The sequence below is a fragment of the Temnothorax curvispinosus genome, unplaced genomic scaffold (assembly GCF_003070985.1).
Source record: "Temnothorax curvispinosus isolate PA1 unplaced genomic scaffold, ASM307098v1 QBEX01009696.1, whole genome shotgun sequence".
Classification (NCBI taxonomy): domain Eukaryota; kingdom Metazoa; phylum Arthropoda; class Insecta; order Hymenoptera; family Formicidae; genus Temnothorax; species Temnothorax curvispinosus.
Genome location: NW_020219476.1, coordinates 65,240 through 87,048, shown reverse-complemented (window position 1 = coordinate 87,048; position 21,809 = coordinate 65,240). Strand labels below are relative to the sequence as shown.

Here is a 21,809-nt window from a genome sequence, read left to right as displayed (position 1 = left end):
AAAATTTCAATTCCATCCAATCCTATGGAATCCGTAAAGGTTATGAAATTGCATGGCATTAGATGGTTTAGAAAACGTCTCGCGCCTCCGTTGGGCGACCAAGCGCCGTTGTTCGTCGGTGAGCTTTTGTGTATGCCTAAGGGCATTACACGCACTACTGCCGACGGGCAATTAGCCCGAAAATGAGATTTGTAAGATCTGTCAGGCACCGTAGGGGGTCCCTTTACATAGCGGTCGAGACGAAACTTTGAACTCGAGAAGATGCCCCGGCGATGCGACGCCTAGCAGCGTCGACGCGAACTGCCGGTAACCGCAGATACCGCGCGGGCGTGTACTATTGGTGGCGCGTACCGCCACAGAGTTCAACACGGACACTTTTTAATCCCTATCCTGGCATTCAATGGTATTCATTTTATTGTCAGAATAGACGGAATTCAATGGAATTCAATACGGAAATTTTTAATTCCTAGTTTGGCATTCAATGGTATTCATTTCGTTAATGGAATCAATGGTATTCAATGGAATTCATCACGAAACTTTCCAATCCCTAACCTGGCATTCAGTGGTATTCATTTCGTTAACGGAATCAATGATATTCAATGGACTTCATCACGAAACTTTCCAATCCCTAACCTGGCATTCAGTGGTATAATATTTTTGTGTCGGAATTGGATGGGATTCAAAAAAGACAAATTCTTTCCAAAATAAGGAATTCCATGATATTGAAACTATTTCAATCCCTTTTTTGGACAGAATGGAATTCGGAAAGTCCTTAATTGAATTCCTGGCAATCCCGTTTTAATTCTTTTCAATCTTTTTTCGTTTGCTGGGATATACTAACTGAAGAAATTGAAACGGATTTAGAAGTGGGAGAAATTTACAAGAATAAAGCGGAAATAAAGGAAAAAAGAAAAATCGAAGAGATGAAATACAAAAAAGAAGACTATGAGTTGATAGATGAATTTAAGGACAAATATAACCAGAAGAACATCAAATTCATATACACGGATGGATCAAGGATCGAGGGTAACCCAAGTGTTGGAGCAGGCATAGTGATAGAAGAGGAAGAAGATGCATATTATGCAAGTTTACCAAAAAACTCGTCAGTATATACAGCAGAAGCATATGCAATAAATGCAGCTTTAAGGAAAATAGAGGACAAAGTAGAGAGGGAAAATAAAGAAGAAGAGGAAATGATTATAATATTATCAGATAATCAAGGAGTAATAAAAGCAATTAAAAACAATAGATTAGACGTGTACAAAAATAAATATATATTAGATATTAGAAGGAGACACCACAAAATAAAAACAAGATATAATAAGAGAATAATTTATGCATGGATACCGTCTCACAAAGGATTCACAGGAAATGAAATGGCGGATAAACTAGCAAAAACAGGAACAGAAGAAGACAATAATAAGAATATCGAAGTACCTATACAAGATTATATGACAATATTTAAGGACGAAGCAAAAAGGAGAACACAAGAAAAAATAAAAAATGAAGCAAGTTATAAGGGAAGAGACTACTTTAGAAGATATTATGATGAAGAAAAGAAGAAACCATGGTTTCATAAAATAAGAGCGGAAAGATATTTCTACACATGGATGAACAGAATACGAGCAAATCATTATAATTTGAACGAGTCCTTAGCGAGAAAGGAATACATAGCGACACCTGACTGTGAATGTGGAAACTACGTAGAGGATATAAATCACGTGGTATGGGAGTGCAGAAAATATGATGACCAGAGAGAAAGACTGAACGAGGAGCTCGAGATCAGGCATCTTAGAGGCTCGGAAGACATTTTTGAGATAATCAGGAGAGAGGATTGGATGAAGATTTCAGTGATATTCAAATTCATTAAAAAGTTAAACAGGATCATTTAAAGTGAAAGAAGGAATAGAGCAACAACTAAATACGCTATATAGCCCTAAGGCGGGGCTGAAGGCGTCTATAACTCCAACCGGAGTTTACAACCTCAAAAAAAAAAAAAAAAAAGAACTCTACTCTGTTTCGGGCCACCTAACGTTTCGTAGCCTAAACGGGTAAAGGTGGAAGCACATAAAATTACAGGACCCATAGGCAGAATGCAGAAGCCATAGCGCATGCGCTGTGGTATTACTTTATCTGCCTATAGCAGAATGGCAGATATCATAGCGCATGCGCTATGGTTTCTGTATTCTGCCCATGGCTTCTGGATTTTCAATCTACATAAAAATACATAATGCATAGCCACGGGCATAGGCACATACATTCTCCTTGTAGTCGGTTCTTCTAGAAAAGTGATCAAGAACAAAGAACGGATTTATATTGATTAACACGTAAGTATTCTCATTATTTAAGTATCAACGTAATGAAATTAACCGACCGTATATAATTATTAGTGTGAATTGTCTCAGTTTCGTAAACATAGTGTTTTGAGGTTAATTTGATTTTGTGTGCCGAAGTATCCAAATTGCTTTCTACTTTGAAGGCTCAGAGCTCCGCGACTAACAAGACGCAAGCAAACTCGAATCAAGACGCGTCGAAAGCTAAATCGGCGCAAGATCCGAAAACGGATAGCGAGACGTCGTCGAGTCCGAGGCGATCACCAAAAATTGTAATTTATTGCAAAATAAACGCATCTCATAATTTTCGGTAAGTTTCATATACAGTTTAGGTGTAAAAATTTATTATTAAAACATTTTCTTGATTTGGTTAATTTTCTCGAATAATACTTTATTATTTGTATGTATCATTGAATATTTTTCACTTATTTTGATATTTGATGTTTGCGCTGTTTGGCCATTCTTTAACGTTTTTGCAATTAATTCATACAATTCTGAATGTGATTTTAATTCGAGAAGACTGCATTAGATTGAATTACATTTGTCTTTTCACAGAAATGGATGATTTCGATTTGTTGTTAATTGCTCTGGTCAACATGGGAGCATTTTTGGTGCAACGTCGTAGAAACCGTGAACGTCATCGTCGCCGCCGCGCCGTCGGCGTGTCTGGGTACGACCAATTAACACAAGGAGAAGACAGCAAGGAGCGTTTTACAATCTTTTTCAGGAGATGAAAACAGATGAGCAAATGTTCCACAAGTATACACGTATGACACTGCCAACATTCCAGCACTTGATGGAGATTGTTAATCCAAGTTTAATGAAACGAAGTCCACGGGCACTTGAACCAGAGCAAAGAGTTGCTTTTACATTGCGGTATATGTTCGGATTACTCGTAGTCTAACAATACATATGTGTAAAAACAGTTTTGGCAATTAATATTATAATATTGATAATGATGTTACAGATTTCTGATTGGAGGCAAAGTTCCAGCAGTTGCTTTTGCCTATCGTGTTGGTTTATCAACAGTACATAAAATAATTAAAGAGACGTGTGACGTATTTGAAAGACTTTCTTGGTCCTATCTATCAACGAACTCATTTAAGAGAAGAATATTTACAAATTGCTGAGGGTTTTTGGACATTATGGAATTTTCCACATTGCTTGGGGGCAATTGATGGAAAACATGTCGATGCTTAATGCCCCCCTAATTCTGGTACGCTGTACTTTAATTATCACATACGATACAGCATCGTACTTTTGGCTGTGTGATCACAATTATCAATTCACTTTGGTGGATATTGGGTCAATGGGGAAGAACAGTGATGCGGGAATTTATGGGAACAGCTACTTGAATGTGACGAATGAGATGCTGGATATTCCAGAAGGAACCAGTTGCTTAAGCGGAACCGATATACAAGTGCCTTATTTTTTTATTGGGGATGAAGCATTCCCCATTGGAAAGCATTTGATGCGGCCATATGCTGGACGGTATTTGGGGGAACGCAAAAACATATTTAATTATAGACTTTCGCGAGCCCGGCGTATAATAGAAAATACATTTGAGATTTTGGCAAAAAAGTGGGGTATATACATATAACAGACCGATCGCTGCGATTCCTGAAAATATCAATAAATATATTTTGGCAACTGTATGTTTGCAAAATTTCTTAAGAAACAAAGAAGGTAATATTTTACAATTTGAAAACAATGATGAAATTATTGAAAATAACGAAAATGGTGCATTTGCGACGCACATTAAAGACTCTCTTTGCAATTATTTTATGACTCTAAATGGAATGGTCAATTAGCAGCATGATTATGTAACAAGAGGACAAAATCAAGACTTTATCTACACGTAAACATTTGATCGATTGATTACACAGGTGTCATATTGTGAAATGTAATGCTAATATGTATTTATTATGTGATTATAAAATAAATAGTACAAAATTTCTTTAATATTATTATTATTAATATTATTATATACCAGTACACATATATGTTATTACTAAAATTAATATTGCACAATCTTAAGACATGAGTATTATATGTATCTACGAATAAATGCAAATTATTTATTTTATTACAAAAATCATCTCGCTCACAGGTTTTCCTTTCTCCACAAAATTTTCATGATTTCTTGTTTCTTGACTTGTTTTATATCATCATCCAATTGTTCTAATTCCGCCAGATTGTAAAATGAAGTGTCTGGATCATTCTGCATTTGTGCACCATCTTTTTTAGAATTCAAATGCTCTGCAACTGCTTGATTCAAATTAATAAAAGACGCTTCGAACTTATCGTTTTCGAAAGATCACCAGGCAATAAAATTTGACACGTTATTGAAGTTGACAAAACGAACGACGAAAATGCGTTAATTTAAGTCGCTAGGTTAAAATTGTATTTATACGAATAAAAATTTATATATATATATATATATATATATATATATATATATTATTATTATTGATACAATATGTTCGCGCAAATATGAAATTTTGTATTAATTATTAAAAACTTGATTGTCATTAATTGATAGATTAAAACTTAATTATGTAATTTGACGGTTGCGCTGATACCTAAGAATTTAAATTCGTGGAAATTATTACTAGTAAAAATCACGAATATGCATATACAAAGTAACTGACAGGTAAAAGAGTAATTCGACTGACAATAACAATGTTTATTTATATTAATTAATAATAAAACATATTATCAAAACTTATTATTGTCGATAAAAATTAAAAACTGGACAGATAACGAAGTTCGACAGATGCACTGTCTTCGGATACTTCGGCACTGATATCAATTTTGCTCAGTTCACCTAATTTGTTCACAATAGCGGCCGGCTGGGGTACGTTGGACACGGATGTCGCAGGCTGGAACTCCTCCTTGATAACGAGAAATCAAGAGAATGTTTTAATAATAAATTTTTACACCTAAACTGTATATAAAACTTACCGAAAATTATGAGAAGATGCGTTTATTTTGCAACAAATTACAATTTCTGGTGATCGCCTCGGACTCGACGACGTCTCGCTATCCGTCTTCGGATCTTGCGCCGATTTAGCTTTCGACGCGTCTTGATTCGAGTTTGCTTGCGTCTTGTTGGTCGCGGAGCTCTGAGCCTTCAGAGTAGAAAGCAATTTGGATACTTCGGCACTGATATCAATTTTGCTCAGGTCACCTAATTTGTCCAAAATAGCGGCCGGCTGGGGTACGTTGGACACGGATGTCGCAGGCTGGAACTCCTCCTTGATAACGAGGTTTTGCGTCTTCTCGATAGGCTCGATTTCGTCTTTCGAACTATCCACTATAGTAAGATTACCTCCCTCGTCATCATCATCATCATCGTCCTCGTCATCCGAATACCAATCTTTGATAATCTGATCGGTATTTTAGGTGCATCGGACTCGTTGTCTATGTTTTTCAAACTGTCCTGAGCCGCGCGTTGCTGCTGCTGTATTCGGCACACAAAATAAAATTAACCTCAAAACACTATGTTTACGAAACGGAGACAAATCACACTAATATAATTATATACGGTCATTGTCAGATCGTATTTTCATTACGTTGATAATAATTAAATAATGAGAATACTTACTTTGTTAATCAATATAAATCCGTTCTTTGTTCTTAATCACTTTTCTTTAGGACCGGCTACAATGAGAATGTATGTGCCTATGCCCGTGGCTATGCATTATGTATTTCTATGTAGATTGAAAATCCAGGAGCCATGGGCAGAATACAGAAACCATAGCGCATGCGCTATGATATCTGCCATTCTGCCATAGGCAGATAAAGTAATACCACAGCGCATGCGCTATGGCTTCTGCATTCTGCCTATGGCTCCTGTAATTTTATGTGCTTCCACCTTAACTCGCTTACGCTCGCGTCCAGGATATGCCTTCCTTTCGGGAGCCTGGGGGCTCTCATTGTTACCATCATCGTTATCTTTTGAAATTGGCTGTTTCTTGGTGGATGAAGGCGATTCCCTCGATGGTCCAGCTTTCACTAGAGACGACGGTGGTGTATCCCACGCTTCTTTCTCAGGTGTATCTCCTGGAATGTCAAAGTATCCAAGAGGTGTCTCTAATCTATGTAAATGGGCTCGGTTTCGGCGAAACATCCCCGAATCTGATTGTACAATGTATGATCTTGGTTGATTTGCTTTTTCTTGAACAACGCCCCAACGCCGTAAATCACGGATCCAGACTCACTCACCAGGTTTGAGGTCACCGCATTCCTTCCTATGATGACGACGATCAAAATTTTCTTTTTGGCGTCTAATCCTCTTCCTCTCTTTGGATAAAAGTACGTCACGGTTTATCGTTCTTGGAATTAACAGAGACTGGGTGATGGGAAGAAAAGACTTGATTCGGCGACCCATACACAGTTCAGTGGGAGAAAATCCGCATTTCAACGGTGTAGCACGGTATTCCAACAGCCACACGCTAAAATCTTTAGATTTTTCTAATCCATTTTTCACAGTTCTGACCATCGTTTCTATAAATCCGTTGCTTTGTGGGAAGTGAGGTGAAGAAGTTTCATGTCCGAATCCATAGGTTTTCTTGAAAGTTTGAAACTCTGCTGTACGAAGTGGGTCAAACTGAGTTCCGTTGTCGGAACGAATGATTTCTGGAATTCCATGGCGCGCGAAAATGTCCTTGAGACGAACGATTACAGTTGAAGAGCGTAGATTTGGTAATTGATACACTTCTGGGTATCTAAAGTAAAAGTCTGCAACTAAAAGATACCAATGATTACTGTGTTTGAAAAAATCCATAGCGATAATTTGCCATGGTCGTTCTGAGAATTCCGATGGTTTCGAAGGTTCGGAACGTGCTGGTCTGTTTTGTACGCAAATTGCGCAACTGTCAACCATTTGCTGGAGTTCCATAGAAAGTCCCGGCCACCAAACACTGTACTTAGCACGGGCGCGGCATTTCTTGATACCTTGATGCGCCTTGTGAATGGCTTCCAAGGCCTCTCCGCGAAGTCCTGATGGGATGTAGAACCGGTCATTAACATAATGAATCCTTGAACAAGTGTGAGATTCGCACGGTAATCGTAAAATGGTTTTATCGCTATGCTGACTTCTTTTTTATGTGGCCATCCTTCCTGTATATATTTTGCTAGTTTACGGTATACTGGGTCTTCCGCTTGTAGATCCAACAACTTAGAAAGTATTGCATTAGAAACTGGAGATTGCTGCAATACGAATTGTACATGTGCCGAAATTTCGTCTTGTAACTCCTCATTCTGTACCTCCAGCGTTTTTAAAGGAGAACGTGATAAGTAATCTGCTGCTAAAATATCCTTTCCAGCTGTGTAAAAACACTTGAAGTCGTAGTGCATTAATCTCATTCGCATTCGTTGCAAACGGGGTGATAATTCATCAAGGTTCTTTGTCATTAGCAATGGCACTAGTGGACAATGATCCGTTTCCAATAGAAAGTGTTTGCCGTAGATAAAATCGTGAAAGCGTTCACATGCCCAAGTAAGAGCTAACATCTCCTTCTCGATCTGGGCATATCGTTGCTCCATTTTCGTTAAGGTCCTCGAAGCGTAAGCTACGGGACGAAATTCTCCAGAATCATTCTGTTGGCGAAGCACTGCTCCTATTCCGTACGATGAAGCATCCGCTGAAACCATAGTTTGACAATTAGGGTAAAAAATTGCTAAGCAGGTTGAGCTCGTTAAAGCTTTCAAAACTTCTTTGAATGCTTTTTCACATTCGTTTGACCATACAAACTCTTCCTGGTTCTTCAGTAAATGATGAATCAGAGTTAAGATTTCCGACAGTCTGGGTATAAATTTCCCCAAGTAGTTTACCATTCCTAAGAATGACCTGATACTTGATACATCCTTTGGCGCTGGTAGTTCCGTAATGGCTTGTATCTTTGAAGAATCCGGTTTGACTCCTTCCGCTAAAATATGATGTCCAAGAAACGTCGTCTGTTGTACGCAAAATTGACATTTATTGGCATTTAATGTAATATTCTCTCTCTTCAAACAATAAAGTACTGAACGAAGTCTGGAATCATGTTCTTGTATTGTATTTCCCCACACTATAATGTCATCCGTGTGGTTAGCAACACCTGGCAATCCTTCAAGAGGTAGATTCGTTTTTGGAAAAATTCCGGAGCTGATGAGATTCCAAAAGGAAGCCTGCGAAAACAAAATCTTTCGTAGGGAGTAATAAATGTAGTTAACCTTTTTGAACCTTCGTCTAATGGAACTTGCCAAAATCCTGTTAAACAATCAAGTTTTGTAATATATTTAGCGCCTGATAACTGACCTAACGTATGCTCAACAACCGGTACCGGATAATGTTCACGTTCAACTGCTTGATTCAATTTAGTTAAGTCCACGCATAATCGAATATCATTAGTGGCATGCTTCTTTACTAATACAATACCACTGCACCACTGGGTAGGCTCCTCAACTGGCTCAATTACTTCTTTTTCAAGCATCTCTGAAAGTTTCTCTTTTAATTTCGGCATTAACGCTAACGACACACGACGAGGTTGAGATAGGCAGAACGGTTTAACATCTTTACGCAACTTAATACTATATGATGTCTTTAAAAGCCCTAAACGGTTAAACACTTCAGGAAATTCAATAAATGGTCACACAGTGCTTTTAACAGAAACTTGAGAGCAGCGCGTAACTAAATTTAATCTGGTACATTCTATTCGACCGAGTAAATTCTGCCTCAGATCCTTGATTACAAAAATATTAGCGTTCGTTTGTACATTACCATAATGAAGTGACGCTGTAAACATTCCTATACATTTTAATGAATCGCGAGAAGCGTTTTCTAACCTACGATCGACTGGTTGCAATTTCCCGAAAAAACTCTTGTTCTTAAAATATTCACGATCCGAAATTAAAGTCACATCCGCACCGGGATCTAATTGAAAACGCACAACTTCGTCGTTGATCTTTACATCGGCCTGCCACGGGTCCTCTGCCGCTTTATGCAGTTGGTTTACTGTCGCCACAAAGAATGGATCTGTTCGCGAATTATCTTCCACTTGTCGTACTGCAGGTTTTGGCTTGACATCTTCGGTCCTTGCTTCCGTCTTCTTAGTTTTGCATACTTTGGCCCAATGGCCAACTTTCGAGCAATTATTGCACTTTGCGTTCTTCGCCGGGCAAGATTCTTTCTTATGTTTCCGGTCGTTACCGCAGCCGTAACATGTCCACGGAGAATTATGACTCTTTCCCTTCTGAGCGTTGCCTTTATTCTTTACTCTATTTACACTTCCTGCACTAGTTGCTTCGGAACGTAATAATTGATTTTGCTTTTGAACTGTTTCGTGGTTTCTAGCAATTTTCACGGCTTTTTTATAATCCAGCCCATCAACGAGTTGTAATTTTTCGGAAAGACGACGGTCGGCGACACCTACAACAATTCGGTCGCGAATTAACTGTTTTCGAAAATTCTCGTACTCACAGGAATCCGCCAGTTTGCATAGATCTGCTATGTAATCTTCCATGCTCTCTCCTGGTACTTGCACTCGCATGTTGAACTTTGCACGCTCGTACACGATGTTTCTCCTTCCATAAAAGAATCCGTCGAATCTTTCCTTCACCTTCGAGATATCGCTCGCCTCTGTTGTACTTAATCCAAATAAAGCGAAGATGGTTTCCGCCCGTGGTCCCATGGCATACAGTAATGAATTTACCTGGTGCTCAGATTCCTTCACACCTGCCACTATACAGTAGCGAAAAAATTTGGGAAAAAATTTTGTTTTTTGAACGCCATTTTGTTAATTTTATTTCTATTTTTAATTTTTTAGGTATAATCAATAGAGGGAAGCCTAAGGAGAAGAAATATTCCTGAAATTTGCCAAAACCTTTATCCGTTCGACCGGAATCGTGGTAAAACCGTAGATCCGACAGTTTTCTTTATTATATTGGGACGCCGTTATTATTAATCTGGGAATGGCTTTTAATGAATTTTCTCATTTTATAATGTTATAATTAATACCCTTAACAATAAAAAAGTTTTATGTTCATTCGCGGCTTTGTTATAAACAATTAAACACGAGCCAATTTCTGCATTTTTCAACCCTTCCTAGTCCCCTTAATTAAAATATTATATTATATTTCATTACATCATTAAAAAAAGTATCTTACAGTGTATTGTAAAAACGGTACAAATTATGTATTAATTAATACTAATATATAAGGCTTCTGCTCGCTCGATCGCCAAGATTATTATAAACTATATATTTTAAAATAAAATAAGATATAATATTAAATAAAAAAATCGAAGTATCTACTGTAAAGTATTAATAAAGAAGAAAAAATATTAATTAATCTAACATTTTATTAAACATGTATACTACATGTATCTCTTATGAGATTTAATAAATCCGACTAATAAATATTGTTTTAAACATTTATGAAAAAAATACGCATTACGCTTTACAGAAACATAAAAAAAAACGAAGTTACTGATTATACTTTCCAGACGAACAGACATACGGAGATGACAATCCTAATTACAATGTTTCACTATGCATTATAGCAACTACAATATATTGCGGTGTGTACGAAGCATTATCTGCCGTACTATCATCACTATTACTATTCTCATCTGTGGTATCCCAATACGGCATTCTGTAACCTTTTGCGCTGACTTCATGCAGATTAATATGTGATATCTCATCTGCTAATGCCGCACACGAGTATACCTGAACATCTGATGATAATATACCAATATCATAAAAATTAGTCACTTGTACAAACTTTTTGACGCATAAACAATAAAAATTTCCGTCCTTGAGAATATCGCAAACAATACGAATAAACCCATTATTTAAGATGCAACAATTATCGCGGATATGTGTACTAAGCAATATGTGATTAAATGTAATTTTGCGATACCGAGTACAATTGCTATCATTAATGTACGGCATAAATACACGAACAGATGTTTCTACATTACGAGCTTGCTACTTCCGTGCGCTTGTCTTTTTTTTATTCTATTAAACATTTGTTGGAGAGGTTGATTACCTTTTCTGCAATATCTCTGAAAAATTGACATATTGCTTTCAAATGGAAAAGCAGAAAATGAATCTAAATTGCCAAAACGTCTAACGTCATCTATGAAATGAAGCAGACCATGCACGTTATACAAATTAAATGTAGTGTCATAAACATGTTCAGCTCGAAGAACAAATTTCTGAAGGGCACACTCTGCGAAACGTAAATATTGCCTTGATGGGCACTTAAAAGATAAGATTCTTATAGCTGTATGTAAAAATAGGAAATGTTTTAGACTGTTTTATCTAATAAATGATGGAATAAAGCTGGACTAGTATACAGTAACATTTGTCGCAGTTCTGTAGCTTTATATTTTGAAAACATTTCGAGAGCTCTGGGTTGCCTTGCAAAACCTGAAGGACAATATTTTTGTAAACTTTCTATTTGTGTATTTATAATGGTAATAGATGCGCTGGATAGTTTTGTGTCACGAGAGTATTTCCCTTTTACCCACGCAAGTAATATCTTTTTCATTACACCTATGAACCCAAGATGCATACATTCAAATGGAATCTGTGATACCATTCCCATCGGTAATTGTAAGAGCGGACTTGTACCTTCTTTGTGATGAATCTCATCTAAACGCATGTGGTATTCTTTATCTGTTCGAGGAGGATGGTTTATACCATTAAAAACGTTATGATTACGTTATGAAAATGTGTACCTGATATTTTACATTTGGAACATGGACGTTCAGCCATATGATTACGATGATTAATATAAAAGCACGACCTGGCGCATCTGCTATAAAACATCTAAGTCTTAGTAGCACTTTCTTGTCATTGAATTGTATTCCTCCATTCGAAAAAATTCTTTGGACATCTTATACAAATTTGTTAAAGAAAATGTTAGGGTCATATGGTTTTGCAGGACCTTTGTAAATACCCACAACTATTAGTGGTGCATCTTGTACATTGGTAATTCGACACTGAATTGGCCAAATATGAATGATACTTTGTTTATCTAAATTACATCCATCAGTACTAAAATCTAAAACTACCTCGTCAACTGACGTACATGATGATACATTACAGAGGCTTTCAATAATTCCAAGTTGTAAATCAAAATGAAGATATTCCCCCGGTGGCACAGGAAGATATAGCAAGACAATTACGCAGTGTTTGGAGTAGCGTCCTAAAATCTTTAGGTAATAAGAAAAAGCAAAAATGTGTTCTTAGAAGAGATAGTATGCTATTTCCCCGAATATGTGTAAGATTATTATCTCTGAAGCAAGTTGCTAATTTCTCACGAAAAGATGCTTCGTGTACGGTATCTGTACATAAGAAGACAAGAGCGTTTTCATCACTTAATTCATGTTTATTACTATTATTATTGCTAATAGGACTAACATGAAACATATCTGAAGAAGACGAACTATCAATTCTTTGTGTATTTACTATATTTACACTGCAAGTTTTATCGTTCGAAATACTATTGAAAGTAATAGTTTTTTCAGATGCAGTGGAGGGGCCAGGTAAATGCATATCACTCGTAGTACGGACATTTTCATTGGTCAAAGTTAATAAATAAACATTGTGTCTATATTCTGCTCTAATTTTCCTTTTTTGTCTTTCAGACAATGTGTGCAGCGTCTTTCGACAAATTGAGGTCTTTAGATATTGTTTTTCCATATTTATATATATAATGGAATTTGCAAGAGATTGCAGGTACAAATTTCTTGTATCTCCAAAATATGAAATTTCTGTTGTGAATACAAAGAAAAAAAAAGTTAGAGAACTTCATAAAGCTTTATATAAAGCCAAAAACACGATCAAATCGATATACGATATAACCACTGATGATGAAAGCGAGGGATCAGACGTAAAGAATAAGAAACTACTAAGAAAATAAACCATCAATACAATAGACAATATTTTGAAATGCATGATTACGATATTCGCGAAACGTACAAAATACCAAAACCAATTGAAAAAACTAAAATAATTGTAAGCAATATCAGAGCAGTATCAGTGACACATGGTGTCACTTTTTCCAGCGCACAAAAATGTTATATAACTGTAGTCACAAAAAAACTTATTAAAAAATAAATTACAATCATACTTGCAATAACGCAAAAAATTGCATACCACTAAAAATTAAAAATAGTTTAAGTCCGAGTTACCCCTCAAATTCAAGCGAGTGTCTGTATCTTTATATAAGTAGAAGACAGATAAGTTATAAATCATTTCAATTAATGTTTAGGGCAGAGTCTTAACTAGCTCTCCGCACACACCGCACTGAGTTTTTACGCAGAGGCAACTACAAAAGCTTTATAGCTTTTCAAAAGATGATAAAACGAGGAGTCATAATGCAGACCGCGTGAGCACACGAGTTTAAAAATAATTTATAAAAAATAACATAAAAACTGCATTATTAAATTTATACATTAGAATTCATTTGCATGGAAACACCACAATATTGTCTCACTAAATCGTAGAGAAATTGCGTGTACCTTGCCCACAGCTGCAGCGATTTTCCAGGCGATGCGATTTACATACGTGATTATACGTATTTATTTACAATACGTGGGTAATCGGGAACCACAAATCGTGTCACCGATTCAAAATGACGTCGGACTTCGCTCAAATAGAGCAATCTGTAACACATAAAAAAAAAAAATATATTACATATAAGACAATGGACATAAAAAACAGAGCACATAACGTTTAATGCATGCAAAGCGATCGGGCGAACTTACCTTGCTCGCGGCTGCAGCGAATTTCCAGCCAATGCGGTTCACAAATATGATTGTACGTATTTACAATACGTGGATGCTCGGGCACCACGAATCGTGTCACCGATTCAACCTGACGTCGGACTTCGCTCCAATAGAGCAATCTGTAACACATAAAAAAGAAAAATGTATTACATATAAGACAATAGACATAAAAAACAGAGCACATAACGTTTAACGCATGCAAAGCGATCGGGCGAACTTACCTTAATTGCTCGCGGCTGCAGCGAATTTTCAGGCGATGCGGTTTACATACGTGATTGTACGTATTTACAAAACGTGGGTAATCAGGAACCACGAATCGTGTCACCGATTCAACGTGACTCACGCAAACAGAAGTTCCGTTCGTAAAGCAAAAATCTGTAAAAGCAACATAATATACTAAACAAGAATAAAGTACAAAAAGTAAAATAAAACTAAAATACTTACCAAGGACGCAAAACTGTGTACGGCCATGTACGACCACGCGACCAGGTACGACGCAATGGAACGCAATAGAACACCCAAGCGGCACGCAGAAAGTATCACACCGTCCGTATCGTCACGAACCGGATGCGTGACTCCTTGTCCCCGAAGTAAACAAGCATAAACGGTGGCGTTGTGCGCTACAACTATAATAGAACAGAAATATATTTTATTCACCTGGTTTTACGTATAACAGCGTCGCAATGACCGAACTCGGAATACTAATCACACTTTTTCGTATTTTTACAAGACGTTGAAAGACGAACCCAATAAAATATGCATATATATTACACAAATTCTCATATTACGATAAGAACACAAAATACAAACTAACCTGAGCACAACGCTTCTTGAACGTGAATAATCCCACTGGTTATTTAGCTCATGAGAAATATAGAAAAACCTTTTTCTCAGCCTGAAGACACGCACGTCAAATGATATCTGCAACTGTTCTTCACAGGATAATTCCCGTTTCAGCACGCTAGTTTCACTGCGCGCTTTATGACGTCGTGCTTGGACGTACAAATCGAGACTGCCATAGGCGGCCATAGCGACATGCGCACCAGTCGGCCCAGTAGGCGTACGACGCGCCAATAACAGATGCTGTTGCATTCTTGCGTGAAAACTGCTGACACTTTCGTAATAGCAAAGTTGCTTGATATTTGTCGTGAATCTGTCGTCAATGCATTCAACAGACCTGCTCGCTTATCCGAGCTATCTGTCGTCAACATACATTGTTGTATTTTTGCGAGATGTTTGCTGACACTGTTTGCAATAGCAAAACTGCTTAGCATTTGCCATCAATCTGCCGTCAATATGTTCGGTATCTGCTTGCTGTTAACTGCTATTCTGTCATATATTTTTCCGACAAAGGTTGTTGCAAATTGAGGGAAGTGTGCTAACAGAATTGACAATACCAAATTGTTGGGGATTCCCCCAATTTATTAATGTAAAATTGTATCCGTCCGTCAGATGTACTGCGATATACTTTTTGGTTGCTTCTCACGCAAAATTCTCGATTAGTTCGGCACCGCCGGAAGGAGCCGATCCGCGCCGAAGGCGAGCGCGCGTCAGCATCCCCACGCGGCTCGCCCAACCGCCGGCCTCCCTTCCAACGAACCCGCCGCGCCGCGGTATATAAGCCGGCGCTCCGACAGGAGCCGGCACTTCGTCTTAGCTCCGGCTCTCTGCTGCCTTCGACGAAGCCTACCCCATCCCATTTCCCAGGGTACACGCAAAAGGAGGTCCGGTGTTCCGAGCTTCTACTGAGGGTTCTCAGAGTGTTCCCGAACTCCATCCAACTTACTCCCGACGGCCATGGTTCAGCGAGGTCGAGTGTACTCAGCCTCGTAACGAGGGTTCTCGTAGCCATCGCCCCGGGTATTCGCACGTACCGATCGCGTTCCCGCCCGCGTGCAAATACAACATCACGGACCGCGCCGAAGGAGTATAAAATAGGATAAAACCGCGTTTCGGGAAATTCGCACTTTATGTAAAACCGCGCTTCAAAACGATAAGGCACAGCGCGCCGAGTGCATTCGCACTAATTTATTTGTAAACCTCGCGTTTCGTCAGTTTTGTTTTGATATATCGAATAAAGTTTATATATGTGTTATAAATCAATTGCTGTCTTTTGGGCCTTCCACTCAATTTCCTAATAAGCGATCGAGTCCGCGTTCAACTGAAACCCCGGTCGTCTCATAGTGAAAGGGCTGAACAAAGCCACTCGCAATTATCTCGCGTTCTCGCGGAACGGATTCGGCGATTCGTTTGACGCGTTTATTACGCGCCCAAACACAAATTATGTTTCCCATTTGCGGTCTTTCGGCAAACATTGCCAACGTTTGCGTTTATAGATTGTGTTAGCTGGGATGCTTTGTACGTCGATGAAACATGATTTTCAGTTAAAGCACTCTGGTTATCACAGTTCAGATACGGTCGCCCCTTGAAACCAATGACCTCTTCGAACAGCAACCTCAGACATCCTTCGCTCCTTCACTAGCTGCGACGTACTCAGCTTCGGTCGTTGATAAGGTGACGTTGCTCTGAAGTTTGCTGGTCCAGGTGATTGTTCCACCAGCGTACATACTGATCAGGCCTGTCGTAGATCGACCCGTCTTCCAATCACCGGCAAAACCAGCATCGCTGTATGTTTCAAATAGCCCTTGACAATCAGACCGGTACCAAAATCAACAGTGCTGTAGATAACGGTAAATGTGTTGGCCTCGACGCCAATCAGCCACGGTAGGTTTTGAAACCGCGCGTGCGACTACACCGACCGAATATGCTATGTCCGGTCGTGTTGCTGTTGCTAGGTACTGCAAGCATCCAACAGCTTCACGATATAACGTCTTGTCTTCAAAGTCGGGGCTCTCTTCATATTCTTGTCGACTATTTCCGTTGGCATACTTGTTAGTGAGTTAGCCTTTGCCATGCCAAATCGTTCAAATATTCTTTCTGTATATAGGGGTTGACTAATAAAGATTCCATCGTTGACTTGTTTAATTTGCATTCCGAGGAACAGATCAGGAGAGCCAGTCGTTATTTTAAACCTGATCTTCAATGCTTCGATGAACTCATCGATTTCGTCGTCGTCCGAACCAGTAACCAACCCATCATCCACGTAGATTGTCACAAACAGGTATTTGTTGTTGCGAACACGAATAAACAAGCATGGATCAGCATTGCTAACATAAAAGCCTTGACTGCGGAGAAAATCAATGAGACAGTCGTTCCAGCACCGAGGTGCCTGTTTTAGCCCATATAAGGATCTTATGAGCTTACAAACTCGATCACTTCCGTCCTCGAATCCTTCCGGTTGACGCATATACAGTTCTTCTTTGACTTCACCGTACAGGAACGCAGTTCTAATGTCGAATTGACGTATCTCCAACTGTTGAGTTGCAGCAACACTAAGTACCGTCCGTACCGTGTCATATCGAGCAACTGGTGAAAATAGTTGATCATAATCCACGCCCGACATCTGCGAACAGCCTCTGACAACTAGGCGTGTTTTCGCTTTATCTACAGTACCGTCTACTTTCATCTTCATTTGGAAGACCCAACGATTAGTTAAAGCATATTTTCCTTTCGGCAATTCACATAGCTCCCATGTTCCGTTTTCAGTATGTGACTTCATTTCATCAGCCATTGCCTCCTTCCATAACTGCGCATCTTCCGAGTTGATTGCTTCGGTATACGAATTTGGCACATGTTCAGCATGTAATGCATAGCTGCAACTGCAAATGTATTCATCTAAATAACGAGGTGTATGTCGATTACGTTGTTGACGTTGTTCCTGTTTAGGCTCAAGTTCCTCGTTAACATCTGCATCATTCACTAGAGTTTGATCTTCTTCAATTGCTGATTTTAATGAGATTGTCAAGCTTGGATTTGTTTGTTCCTTGATTTCAGCTTCATCGGCTGTGCTACAGAGTCGAACACTTTCTCTGATTCAAAAGTAACGTTGCAAGTGCGTACAATATCACGCCTTCCTGCATCTCAGATCCGATAACCCACAACCTTCATAACCAATCAGTAGACCAAATCTTGATTTTGAAGCAAATTTACCATTACGATGACGATCCGGTAGTAAATACCATCAAGCCTTTGTGCCAAATACACGTAAACGTGACGTTCTGAATGGAGTTGATGTACCGTACCATAGATCTTGCGGTGTCTTATTCTTGACCGGTGTCTTATTCTTGGCGCTGTATGGTTCAAAACATACACTGCGGTGTTACACGCTTCTGCCCACAACTTGATTGGCAAATTCTTGTGATGAACCATCGAACATGCTGCCTCGATTACGGTCCTATTCTCGCGTTCCGCTGCTCCATTTTGTTGAGGTGTGTCTGTCATTGATGTGCGAAACTTCACACCATGTGTCTGCAGAATAGCTTTCAATCTTGAATTGATAAATTCATTACCCGGATCACACAAAAGTGTCTTCACCTAATGTCCTGCTGCCTTCGCCTTGTTCAAAAATGTTTCAATACATTTCGGCGTTTCATCTTTCATCTTCAAGCAGAATAATCGACGGAACTTCGTGTAGTCGTCCTTTAAAATAAGTACATACCTTCAGCCACCTATTGAGGGCTCACTCATAGGTCCTACTATATCTGCATTGATTTGTTCACCAGGTTCTGTTGCACGTATGTCACGCCGTCCATGGTGCTTTCGCTTCATCTTTCCTTTGACGCAACCTTCACAGAATTCGTTGACTGCATCCACTTCGATGCCACGTACCTTCAGAAACTGTGCAACGTGACGTTTATTCTGATGAGCTAAGCGCTCGTGCACTGTAATGACTCGATTGGATTGGTTAAATATACACACGCAGATTGTGCTGGCTTCTTGACACGTAGATTCAACAACCATAGTTGACTACTTGATTCGCGTTTTCCGGTTACAATTACTTTGTCATTCTTTACTAACTTACATTTTCCATCAGCGCTAAAAACTGCATCAATGCCGTGTTTATTTGATTGACTAATAGACAATAGCTGGCGCTCAATCTTCGGGACGTACCAAACATCTTTAAGCTGACGCTTACACCATTTGCCACCAATTAGTGCTTCAATTATTATACGACCGGAACATTTGCGTACATCTTACCACCATTCGCGCTCGAATAATTTCCAAAATTTGAAACGGCTTGAAAGAAACAAAATTATTTTTATTGCCAGTCATATGATGCAAGCAGCCAGTATCAGCTACCCAAGATTCAAACTCACTGTCATTATTAATGCACGCCAATGCTATTGCATTCGTAGCAGTGGATGATTTTTCCTTATTGTCATCCTCGCTTGACTTCTTGCAGTATCTCTTATATGTCCATATTCGCCACAGTCATAACATTTGCCCTTGAATTTCTTATCGCTGTCACTATCCGTTGTCTTCTTCGATTGCTGAGTCTTAGAGCCACTGGAAGCTTGACGAATTACTTTTGTTGCCACTGCTTCTACTATTGTGCTTGCCACCATGGTCGCGGCGACCATATTTATTCTGACCGCTTCGTTTTAAAGATCCTGTAATACCACTGACTCATTCTCCTTGGTTTGCTTAAGACGTTCCTCTTAGTTACAAAGACGTTTCATCAGCAGATCAATCGTGCGGTCTTTCTTAGTCTCCCAAATTGATTTAGCAGTGTTAAAATCCGTTGGCAAAATATATAAAATACGGCCCATAAGAATACATTCGTCCATCGTATTCTTTCTTTTCTTTAATAATTCAGCATTAATTTCACTAAAAAGACAGTGTAGATTACCAACGTATGTCGTAACGCTTTCCTCAGGATTAAATTCAAGTGCGTGAAACTTAGAGAGTAACTTATCTAGTCCTTGACTCGTGACTGTATCAAACATCTGATGTAGTTTCGACCATCCTTCTTTCGTTAGTGCTGGTTTAATTACATAAACTCGATGTTGAGACTCGACCAGACTTCCAAGATAAAATTTAGCTTGAGCGTTATCCCTATCGAACTGTTCTGCTTTAGCTTCCATTGCCGCGCGTACCTCAGCCATTGCTGCCTCATCGACAACCGGTCGTTCACGGAAACCGTTCACAGATGCTTAGCAAACCTTGCATTGTAAGGATCATCGTCATGTCCTCCTTCCATCTGTCCCAATTTTCCGGTTCTTTCAGATGCTGGATCGCATTGATTACATCAATCTTGATCGACATCTTTTCGTGATGTGCAGACAATTGACCGAGAGAAAACAATATATGCAAATACGACTCGAATTATTTCAGTCTAATCTCACTGTGTGTACCGCGCACGAAGGGCTGTCTGGGCCCATAACCTGTTATTTTGTGTGATTGCAATACAAAAAGCAGTTTATTATAATTCAGCAGAGTATAATATATACAGAATATATACATATATATGATGTACAGAGGTGTAACGCGCAAGGAGAGTTCGATTACGACGGTAACGAGAGGCCGAGAAGCACGGGAAAGAAAAAAGTATGTGTGTCAGCATACTAGAAAATCTGCAAGAGAAAGTAAAAGTAGTGAGGGCGCGAGAGTCCGAGTCCGGAATAAAAGTATCTTTATTTTACAATTTTATAATATTAAATAACGCAACAAATATTTTTTTATATAAAAAATACAAAAATAAATAAATTTTTAGAAAAATTATTCGTTGCGGTTAAATACACACACAGGTGTTCTTATTATAAAACTTTTCACACATGTAGGGGGAGTAAAAAGATGAATTTAGAAATTTTTTGTTGCTGCCCAAAAACGATTCTAAAGGGTGAAACCACCCTTTATATGTAGAGCGGCTTTTTGTTTTTTTCGATATATTTCGGAAAGTATTCGAGATATCAAAAAATGTTTCAAATAAAAGTTTTATGATAAAAACATCTCTATTTAATCACATTAATAAAATTTTGAAAAATTTTTTTTTTTTTAATTTTTAATTAAAATGTTTAAAAAAATATTTTTAAAAAATATTATTAATGTTGTTGAATAGAGAAGATTTTGCTATAAAACTTTTATAAGAAATATTTTTTGATATCTCAAATATTTTTCGAGATATATCGAGAAAAGTAAAAACCGCTCTACATATAAAGAGTAGTTTCACCCCTTAAAACCGTTTTTGAGCAGCTACAAAAAATATCTAAATTCATCTTTTTACTCCCCCTATATGTGTGGGAAGTTTTATTAAAATCTGAATTTTCGAGTTCGCGAGGTCTCCTTGTATTTCTTGAATATCTAAAAAAATATTAAACAAATAAAAAAAGTATTTCAGATAAAAGTTATTCAAATTAATTAGTGGAAAAGTTTTTTAAAATACTGTTGTTAAAATACTTGTGTATACATGCAAGCTCCAAGGAGATGTATACACAAATTCTACTATTCGCATATGTATAATGAAATTTATTGTTGTCACTTTCTTGCGATGCCGATTGGTTCTCTTGATGCGCTTAAAATTCGTGAGCGGCTATAAGAAATGTAATACTGCGAATCATTGGGGAAAATACTGTGATTAAGTACTGGCAGTATTTCAGTAATTTTTTGGCTAGTACTTCGTCCAAATCACTGATAGAAGTACTTGATAAAATCACTAGTATTGATGAAATACTGAGAATTATAGATAAATACTAGCTACAGTTATTAATTACTGTAGCTAGTATTTATCTATAATTCTCAGTATTTCATCAATATTGATAATTATATATTATATATGTATGTATATATATATATAT

At 38.1% G+C, this 21,809-nt stretch overlaps 2 long non-coding RNA genes across 2 annotated transcripts; one reads left to right on the top strand and one right to left on the bottom strand.

Annotated features, from left to right (window-relative positions):
* The first annotated feature begins 2,093 nt into the window (after window positions 1-2,093).
* On the top strand, window positions 2,094-4,247 carry LOC112459297. The gene is made up of 4 exons (XR_003041303.1): window positions 2,094-2,327; window positions 2,480-2,643; window positions 2,889-3,209; window positions 3,301-4,247. It is a non-coding gene; the product is annotated as an uncharacterized LOC112459297 (long non-coding RNA).
* A 607-nt stretch (window positions 4,248-4,854) lies between these two features.
* LOC112459294 lies at window positions 4,855-6,038 on the bottom strand. The gene is made up of 3 exons (XR_003041302.1): window positions 5,941-6,038; window positions 5,298-5,796; window positions 4,855-5,227 (listed from the first exon to the last, which is right to left on the bottom strand). It is a non-coding gene; the product is annotated as an uncharacterized LOC112459294 (long non-coding RNA).
* Window positions 6,039-21,809: the final 15,771 nt, after the last annotated feature.